The sequence below is a fragment of the Silene latifolia genome, chromosome X, assembly GCF_048544455.1.
Source record: "Silene latifolia isolate original U9 population chromosome X, ASM4854445v1, whole genome shotgun sequence".
NCBI classification, from domain to species: Eukaryota; Viridiplantae; Streptophyta; class Magnoliopsida; order Caryophyllales; family Caryophyllaceae; genus Silene; species Silene latifolia.
Window position 1 is genome coordinate 27,944,959 of NC_133537.1, and position 11,023 is coordinate 27,955,981.

Consider the following 11,023-nt stretch of genomic DNA (forward strand, 5'->3'; position numbering starts at 1 on the left):
TTGCAAGCAAAAACCCTAACATGTGCCATCAAGAGATACGAGCTATTAAAAGGGAAATGACACGGGCAAAACAAATTATCATCATTGGCAACATATGCCCTCTAAAGTTAGACTCCATATGCAAATATTTACAAACGAAATGTAACGTGTATGGATGCAAACTACACATATGCACAAGCTACGTGAATAAAAGCGTGAACACGTATATACATGTCTAATCTAAATCCGTACAAGATCTAGTCCTAATAACACACTAACAACACACGCATATCCAAAATGGTTCCCAAAGAAAACACCCACATCACATATCCTGTCCTCCTCCATGCTTATATTTACAAAAAGAAAAGGAAGGATAAAGGAGAAAGAATTGGAAGAGATTACCAAGCGTCTTCTCCGATGATTCATGTGTTGCCTATCAAAACGGTTAGGACAAATGCAATATATGTAATATAAACAATGCAATATTTTTGGAATTTTTGAAAATTTTCAACTTTTAGGCAATTTTTTATATTTTTTTTCAAATTAACAAGTAAATATAAACAAATATAAACAAATATTCACAAGGTGGATATTTTCCTCCTCACACTTAAAATTTACATTGTCCTCAATGGAATAAAGTATAGGGAGAGAATAGAAAATTAAAAGAACATATTTTTTTGATTTTAAATATTTGAAAATAAATAACATTTTTTTTGTATTTTTAAAATATGGGAATGTCCTCCTCACACTTATTTATTTACATAATTCTTGATGGAAATAAATTTGTGGAGGATATTCGAAAGGTAAATACATATTTTTGAAATTTTTCAATTTTTTCAGTTTTTTTTGTGATTTTCAAATAGTTATGCAATGCATGATCTATTCGATATGCGGAATTGAAATATGATGCAACTATACTATATGAATGCAAAGAGAGATAATTTAGATTAACTCCTATTCGGACCATGTCGCTAAATGTAAAATACGGTAAAAACTTAATTAAAGAGAAGGAGAATATATACAATGCGGTGGTTCTTAAGTAACTCCACCAAACCTCTTCATTAAGGAGGCTTTAATCAACCGGGGTCAACATCCCGAGATCCCACCAACCTTCCACCATTTTCACTACCAACAAAACAAGCTCCTTTCACCCTTGTCATCACATCATGTAACCTACACATGGCATGTTGAACCTCTTGCCATTTTCGGTCCACCTCTTCCTCAAGCTTCTTCTTGTCTTTGTCAACACTAGGGTCATATACCCTCTTTCCTTTCGATCTCTTCCTCCGTCTTTTTGGTTTCTTCTTTTTGGATTTGGGCACTTTCTTTGGGGGAAAATTGGCGCATGGAACAAACCCGGGAGGGAGGATATCGAGGTGAGCATCTCCAACCCTAATGTTCAACTCCCTCTCACTTTTGTTATCATCAATCATCGACATTGCATCAATCGTCTTTGGGGTCTCTTGGGCTAGGAGGTCATCAAGCATCTCAACATTGAGGTTCATGATGTTGTCATTTTTGTCCTTCCTTTCTTGATCCTCCATATGGATAGAACCATTTTCCAAGAGAAGATTTTCGATTTCTTCCAAGCTTGTGTCAAAACCATGAACATCATAGTTTTTCTCACCGCTCCTCAACTCCCAGAATATGGCAAGTTCAAATTCATCGACATCCATTTCCCAAGTCTTGCCCTCTTCTCCACATTTATCTTTAACATTCACTTCTTCAATGAACTTAGCCGGAGACTCATAATCAACTATCGGCTCATGATCAATCAAGAGTTCCATGTTCTCATCTTCATTCTCATGGAGTTCTAATGTTTCCACGGCAAACATGTTTTGAATCACATTTTTCTTTGAAGGATGTGGTAGCTTGAATTCAACTTTTTCCTCCCCAACTTTGAATGACAATCACCCCTCTTTGACATCTATGACGTTTCCTCCCGTGGCCAAGAATGGCCTACCAAGAATAATACGAGAGCGTCTTCCCGTAGGGATCTCCAACACAACAAAGTTAGTAGGAATTGGAAGCATGCGAATTTGAACCATGATATCCTTGAGAATCCCAATCGGAGATTTGATTGTCCCGTCAGCAAGTTTGATTGTAATAGAAGTGCGTGCTAGGCTTGTAACATTTAACCTATTCACAAGGGCAAGTGGTATGACACTCACACTTGCCCCTAAGTCACACAAAGCACTATCCACCTTTTGGTCACCAACGGTACATGAAATTGAGAAACTCCCTGGGTCATCAAGTTTGATGGGGATTTCTTTAGATTTGACCACATTTCACTCTCCTCACTTGAGGCATCAAGCTCATGGACACCAATGTCCACTCGTCTAGAAATGACTTCTTCAAGGAATTCGGAGCAATGAGGCATCTCCATCAAAGGTGGATTGGAGGTCTCCATTTTCATTACCAAGTCCATAAACTTGTCATACCTTCAAGTATCATTGGCCCGTTCTTGCTTGGCCAAAGAGTGTTCTTCCACCACGATTATCTCTTCTTTTTCCGGGTTCCTCTCAACTTCTACCTTCACATTTGGTGCTTCCACAATTTCCTCAAGCACAAATTCATCATTCATAGTGCTTGGTGTAGTCATAACCATCTCTCCCTTATCCGGGTGGACTTGAACATCCAAGCTTGTACCATGAATTGTCAATATTTTCTCAACCACATAGCCTCCCATTCTCCCTTTTTCGGGGTCATGGTCAACCTCTTGGAATATTTCTATAGCCATGGAAAAGGGAGTAGTGTATGATAACTCATTTTAACTTGGCAAACCATATGACTCTTATCTTTCCTCTTCAACTCCCATCATGATAGCATTGACTTCCTTTGCCTTCATAGGATCCCTTGAATTTTGCCCTTGTCTTTGAAATCCACCCGGTGGTCTTTGGGGATTTATGAGAGCTTGAGAAGCAACTTTAGCTTCAAGATTCTTGATTTGTTGTTGGGTATTACTTGCCAAATTCCCTATCAACTTCACCAAGTTGTCATATTTAGCATCTTCCATGGTATTACTTCCTTGAGGTGGTGGCTCTAGGTTGAAAGGTTGGTTGGAAATTGGAAGAGAAAAGCCATATCCCTGATCTCTAAAGTTGGAAGTTTAGTTGTTCCCTTGGTAACCTTGGTTAAACCCGTGATTTTGCCCTTGGTTGTACCTTTGGTTATTGGTATATCCTTGATTGAACCCTTGACCAAACCCTTTGATGCGTGCATTTTATATAGGCATTTTGTAACATATTTGCACGCATCTCTATGCATTTTGTGTAGTGTTTAGCTACAAATGTCCCCCGAATTGTCTACTTTGGTTTCTCTTGTATTATTTGCAGGTGTGAACCGGAGAGGAGACTACTATTTAGGAGATGAATTAAGTCGGAGCTTGGAGACTACTATTTTGAGATGCGCATAGAAGTAAGGAAGCTAGGCGAGCAAACGAAGAGCTTCAAATTACTAGTGCCTACTTTGAAGAGCCATATCTCGAGTTATATAATATATATTCAAGTGCTTAAAATGGGGGATGAAAGCTTATCCTCTTAGCTTTCCAACGCCACCAAAAATGCTCTGTTTACACAAGTAACAAAGATATGGCGGCCGTTTAAAGTTCAGTGCGCGAAGCAGGAATTGTGCGCTGGAAAGTACTCGATCGAGTACTATCTTGTTCGATCGAGTAAATAATGTCCTCGATCGAATGATTCCTTTTTGATAGTGTTCGATCGAGTACCTAATGTCCTCGATGGTGAGGTTTTTGCTAGGAGTTACTCGATCGAGGAGTTCTAAAGTCCTTGATCGAGTACTTTCATATGAGACGCAAGATTTTAATATATTGTCATCGTATTTTAGGAAAATAAATATCTTTCCTATAAATAGGAGAGACGTAATTAGGTTTAGGAATCACCTCTTTTCACCAGAAAAAACTCTTTACTGTTCATCGTTACTTTGTTCCTCTACTTTCCGGATCTGAACTTTTGTAATTCTTTCTTCCCTTTTATTCTAGTATTAATTCTCTTCCTTTCATCTTTATACTATGCTTGCTATTGTTATCTTTTCCTCTACTGCTTTGCCCATTATTATGTTTAGCTAATCCCTCAATGCTAGGATTAGGGGAGCCATGATAGTTAATCGATGATGCTTTAATTGGTTTAGAAGGGTTTAATGTGAGTATTGTTTCATTAGCAATATAACTATAATCGTTTGGTTGAATGCATGCAACTGAATTAGTTAATCTGGTTAAATTCATACCTAGATCGAAAGATTGGAATGAATAGATCTGCTACGGACAATAGATTACACTAGTGAGGGTGAAAGCTAAGCTAGCAGTATTTTAGGGCGGATAGCGGACCGAAGGACCTTTCCTTTACCCTTCTCACATCAAACCGACTGACCTCACCTTTAGTTGATTTGTGTAATATCATGGTGAACCGACATCCTGGCATATTTCTCTTTATCTAATCAATCTTTTATTTCATCCCTTACTTTTATTAGTTTAGTTCAAATACTCAAACCCCCCATCTTGTGACATTAGACAGGCCGTATGACAAGTAGATAGTGACCGCCTTCCTGTGGATACGATATCCGACTTACCTCTGCTGCATTAGTAGAGCCAGTTGATTTTATTTTTGATAGGGTTGCAACAGCCGTGTCAAATTTGGCGCCATTGCCGGGTAGGCAACTATTTTATTTTCTTGTTATATTTTTTTCTGTCTTTAGCCTCGAGGAATTTATTCCTAGAGGCAATTCTTATCTTTTATCCATGTTTTGTTTTGATAGGTCCTACAGGTCCTACCTAGACCGGTCTAGGTAAAAGATCATCAAAGGGAAGGCTTGAGTACCTCTGATCTTTCACCTATGTTCCATCTTATGGCACAACAGGTGGTCTACTGTGAGAGATGTGGTGCTGCAGGGCACAATGCTGTTATTTGTTTGGCAGGGAACGACGAAGTCTATGCGTTTAGGCAGCGTACACAAGCTAGTTAATCGTATGCATTTTGTGCCGCCACATCCGTTTCCGCAGCGAGGCTACCAAAAGCCTTCATTTATCTGGCCACCGCAACAACAAACCCCTCCTCCCGTTAAAAAGAATAAAGAAATTGCTGAGTTGAAGTCTTAGGTGAAGGCACATGCACTTCAAGCTCAAGAAACTGAGAAATCTAGAGAGGCTCACCTCAAGCTACTTGACTCTCAACTAGCTCAATTAGCTGCCGAGTCGGATTCTAGGGACTCATAGACGGTATATACTGTTTATACCAAAAGTAGTCTTTCCCATGAAAGACCGGAGTTGTCTACTGATGATGAAGATATGTATGACTCGGAAATTGAAGGTGTTAATGAAGAAGAAGAATTTCTCGAATACTTCACCACGGTTCAGCATCAAAAATTCGATCGAACTAGCTACAATGTTCGATCGAGTACATTATATGAGGAGGAGTTCGATCGAGCAGATTCCACCACTCGATCGAACAGTTTGTATGAGGAAGACCTCGATCGAACACCCCATAATGTTCGATCGAGCACGGCTGAGGAAGAAAACCTCGATCAAACTAATGCCAGTGTTCGATCGAGTATTTTTGATGAATAAATTCCTCGATTGAGCACTATTCATTCTCGATCGAGTGATTTAGCTGTGAGCAGTGTTGCTATGTCATCTATGTCCATTTCGGATGACGATTTTGGAGAAGACAATGGTTATGGTGAATCCCCCCATTTGAAAAGCCGAGCTGGACGCTCTAGAGGCTGCAATATACGGTATAGAATCCACAAAGGAGGGGAATGAGAAGGTAGCTGAGTCCGGGAATGTTCCTAGCACGGTAGAGGTAATATATTCTTTTATCAATGATTCCGACGTTAGGAGCAACCGACCTGAGGTAATTAACGATAACTTCATGATTATTGCTATGACTAACAGTAAATTACCTAATGTGACTTCTGCTTTATGTTTCAATACTCCACCCCCTCCCAGTTGGATAAATAAGTTAATAATATGTCACCATATTTGTCATCAAAAATTTGTTAGGCCGAGACGGTACTTCAGATTGATCTCCTATGCTCCTTTTCTATTTTGGTGCTACTTATGCTTTTGTGTAGCACACGCGCAGATTTATGATCTAATGCTAAGAGCTTTGAGTTGCTTTGATTATGACTAACTGGAGCAACTGGATGAAGAAAAGAAGGTCGAGCTGAGACTTGTCTGAAACTAGCGCTGTCCGGGATGTAACCCGGAGTTTAAATTTGTAGTTGATTTACATTTCTGTTTTTGTTGTGTGTGTAATAAATGGTTTTCAAACCATAGGCTGTGAACAATCTAGGCTTGGTTTTTGGGTCGTATTTGTGGTTGATATTTGCGTCTTTGTAGGTGTTTCCTTAACGCTTAAGAGCTACGCAATCAGGAGCTTTCGATCGAGCGATTTTCTACTTGATCGAGTGACTAACTCCCTCGATCGAACGTTTGCCCACCTCGATCAACCATCCACAGAAACTACCGTTTCGATCGAGTAATTTCATTTCCTCGACCGACCGCTTGTGCAGCCCAGTGTATTCGATCGAGTACTATATCCTCTCGATCGATGTACCATCGGGTAGATTCGTTTGATTTACTTCCAATGACGCTGTTAAAAAGCTGTTAGTGACCTCCCATGTTGCTAACTATTTTGGGGAGGTCCCCACTTCGCGTATTCTTGTGAGTTCGCCGCAGCTTCACTCTCTCCTTTTTAGTTTGCATTTCCTTTCCCTATTTTTGGGTACAATGAGGGCATCGTACAGTTTGGTTTGGGGAGAGTATATACATCCATATCTGTGTATGCATACTGTTTTTATTGCATTTCTGTTATCATGTTTAATTTTCTACTTCCATTGTCTTTTAATTTCAAAAATATGAAAATCTCATAAAAATTAGAAAATTCGAAAAAATTCAAAAACATCACATTAATTTTAGCATATAGGTTAAGTCGGAACGGTGTATTTCGATGATGAAATTGCACTATAATTTTTCCTTTTGCTTAAGCCTTGCATAAATTAATATATTTAGCTTTGTCTTCTGCATATCTACGAGTTAATGTTAAAATACAGCTGAACAAATAGACTTGACCTAAGATTTTGGCAACCTACTCATATATTCTAAGATTTAGAGCCTTAAAACTAGTGTCATTTATGACAAGTTCATGTAGGATTGTGAGTAGTTACTCCTTGCATAACTTGTCGGAGCTTGGAGACTACTATTTTGAGATGCGCATAGAAGTAAGGAAGCAAGGCGAGCAAAGGAAGAGCTTTAAATTACTAATGCCTACATTGAAGAGCCATATCTCGAGTTCTAAAACAGATATTAAAGGTATTTCAATTGGAGATGAAAGCTTATCCTCTTATATTTCCAACGCCACCGAAAACGCTCTATTTGCCCAAGTAACCAAGAAATGGCAGCCATTTGAAGTTCGGTGCGCGAAGTAGGAATTGTGCGCTGGAAAGTACTCGATCGAGTACCTAATGTCCTCGATCGAATGGTGCCTTTTTGATAGTGTTTGATCGAGTACCTAAAGTCTACAATCGAGAGGTTTTTGCTTGGAGTTACTCGATCGAGGAGTTCTAAAGTCCTCGATCGAGTACTTTTCTATGTGAGGCAATATTTTAAAATCTTGTCATCGTATTTTAGGAAAATAAATATCTTCCCTATAAATAGGAGAGACGTCATTAGGTTTAGGAATAAACTCTTTTCACCAGAAAAAACTCTTTACTGTTCATCGTTACTTTGTTCCTCTACTTTCCGGATCTGAACTTTTGTAATTCTTTCTTCCCTTTTATTCTAGTATTAATTCTCTTCCTTTCATCTTTATACTATGCTTGCTATTGTTATCTTTTCCTCTACTGCTTTGCCCATTATTATGTTTAGCTAATCCCTTAATGCTAGGAATAGGGGAGCCATGATAGTTAATCGATGATGCTTTAATTGGTTTAAAAGGTTTTAATGTGAGAATTATTTCATTAGCAATATAACTATAATCGTTTGGTTGAATGGATGCAACTGAATTAGTTAATCTGGTTAAATTCAGACCTAGATCGAAATATTGGAATGAATAGACCTGCTACGGACACTAGATTACATTAGTGAGGGTGAAAGCTAAGCTAGCAGTATTTTAGGGCGGATAGCGGACCGAAAGGACCTTTCTTTTTCCCTTCTCACATCAAACCGACTGACCTCACCATTAGCTGATTTGTGTAATATCATGGCGAACCGACATCCTGACATATTTCTCTTTATCTGATCAATCTTCTATTTCATCCCTTACTTTTATTAGTTTAGTTCAAATACTCAAACCCCCCATCTTGTGACATTAGACAAACCATATGACAAGTAGATAGTGACCGCCTCCCTGTGGATACGATACCCGACTTACCTCTGCTGCATTAGTAGAGCCAGTTGGTTTTATTTTTGATCGGGTTGCGACAGCCGTGTCACCATTGGTTGGCTTGGTTTCCATGGTAAAAGTTTTGATTACCTTGGTTCCCTTAGTTGCCCCCATAATCTTGGTATGCTTGAGGTTGGTTGGCAAAGTTTTGGTTGGATCCTTGGTTGTTGTTATTGAATGAGGGCCTAGGTGGACGGTTGGAGAAATTGTTAAATGCTTGGAAAGCATTCACCTCTTGCACATTGTTCCCATCAAAGTTGTTATGATGGTTATTTGCACATAATTCATAAGTGTGACCCATCCCTCCACATGACTTATATGTTGATCTTTGCGTCACTTCCTCCATGGATGGTCCATGAGAAGAGTTAGTTTGATTTACTTGGTTCACTTGCTTCTTCTTACTCAACTCTTTAAGCTTTTTGGTGAGCATATGAGGCTTAGCATTAGTCTCCACATTCACTAAGAATTCGGGAGGGTGCTTATTTGTTCTCAAGATATTCCCTCTTGTGCCATAATTTGCCTCGGAGTCTACCATTTTCTTGATTAGAGCCGTGCCCTCTTCATCACTCAAATGATCAAATCCCCCCTCCCGCGAAGGCATTCACCATTTCTTTTGTTCTTGGCAATAGAGTTTGGAAAAATGTTTGAGTGATATACCAAGCCGGTATTCCATGGTGAGGACAACTTGCAATAAAGTCTTGATACCTATCCCATGCTTCTCCTAAGGACTCTCCATCCTCTTGTTGGAATGCATGGATCTCGTTTCGGAGCATGGCGGTCTTCGATGACGGGTAATACCTGGCTAGGAACGCCTTGGCTAAGGCATCCCATGTAGTGAATGTGTTCAGAGGGTGCACATTTAACCAACGAACCGCCTTGTCTGTTAGAGAAAATGGGAATAACATCAATCTTAAAGTTTCTTCGGACACTCCATTCGTTTTCATCATGGCCACCTTTTTCTTGTACTTCCTTAGGTGGGCATGAGCATCTTCATCAATATGCCCACCGAAACAATCCTTTTCGATCAAGCCCACTTGGGCGGGATGCATCTCAAAATTGTTTGGAGCCAAGGTGCCGAAATTAATTGGATTACAAGCATCATTATGGTTAAGGTGATTGTAATCACATAAAGCCATTTGTGGTGGTGGGTTTGGTATATGAGGGGGTGTTTGGGGTGGAGTATTTGGGAGTTGGAAATTGTGGAAAGGATTTTCTAGTAGAGGATCAATGGTGTTGTTTGGTTGTTGTTGTATTGTGTTTTCAATGAGAGGTTGGATGGGTGAATTTGCTTGGTTTATGGTTGCTTGAGAAGAGGTTCTAACCCTTACAATGGTCATATTCCTTAAGGCTCTAAAAAGTCTTTCGGGGTAGGAGTTAAAGAGCAAAGCTTGATGGTTTGTAACACCCCCTCATACCAAGGAACCTTACCAGGACTACCCCAGCATGAAAGGCTGTTACCATCTCGGTTGCCCGAGGTTAGTAAATATCAATAGCAATAGTCCCAAACACATTTATTAAAGTACGAGAATTATAAAAGTTACATTGTCTCAAAATCGAACAAAAGAAATATGCAAATGCTAGCAACTAAATGTTAGTATTATTAATCTCGATAATTTACATATTCATATATGTTCAAATTTATTTAGTCATAAAATAAATCCTAGATCTTATGCATGCAAACTAAAGCAAGATAAAAGAAGAAATCGTCAATCTTACATTGAAGTTTCGGATATTAGGGCACCAACAAGATCACCTTCTTGTTAGTTCTTGAGCTTTCCTAATAATGGATGAACAAAATGTCCAAAATAGAACCTCTCCCAAAAGTGAATACCCAAGGAAGAACCCCTAATAACTAATATTATTTTGTACTAGAAATAATACAAGTCTTACTTTAAATTTGACACAAAATAAATTTTGTTCTCTCTTGTATATTTCGGCCAAGAGAGGAATGATTTAGAGAGGTTTTTATTTCTCTAAGTTTCACAATGTGTAGAGAGAAGAATGATTTCTAACACTAGAAATTATGTTATGAAGTAGTAGAATGAATCATAGAGGAAAAACCCTCTATATTTCCCTCTTGGAAAACCGGTGGAGAGGGGTGACTAGTGCCCAATGTATGAGCTAGTTTTTCTACCCAAGAAGGAATAGGTATGCAAGGCTACTAGTTAGATTTAATCATTGTGTTTTCCACTTAAAAATAAAAACACAATATAAATCTTATACTCCCTCCATTATTTCGGCACTTTTAACATAAAATGGATGGTCCATTTTATTTTGTCATTTGTCAATTGTGACATGTTACTTGACATGTGAAATTGCAATGTATTTTTAACATAGTAAAAATCAACACACTAATAAAATATGTCTTATACAAATTCGACTAGTAATTCATAATTACTTGTACCAAAACGGTTTATCAAATTATAAATTACAACATCTTGTATTTATAATAAATTATTCATTCAATTTCAATTTCAAATTGTTTCGTAAACAATAATTTTATCTAAGTAATAAAACAATTCAATTACTTACACCGTATCTAATTTAATCGAATTATAATAAGACACGTTAATATCACTCACAAATCATCCGTCAATTTTAAGCAATTTAATTAACTCGTATCGGCATACGATTAATTAAATAAT

General features: G+C 38.3%; 1 non-coding gene across 1 annotated transcript; it reads left to right on the forward strand.

The window, feature by feature from the left end:
- The first annotated feature begins 9,044 nt into the window (after positions 1 to 9,044).
- Positions 9,045 to 9,151, forward strand: LOC141624711 (small nucleolar RNA R71). Its single transcript, XR_012534517.1, has one exon. It is a non-coding gene; the product is annotated as a small nucleolar RNA R71 (small nucleolar RNA).
- The last annotated feature ends 1,872 nt before the right edge of the window (positions 9,152 to 11,023 follow it).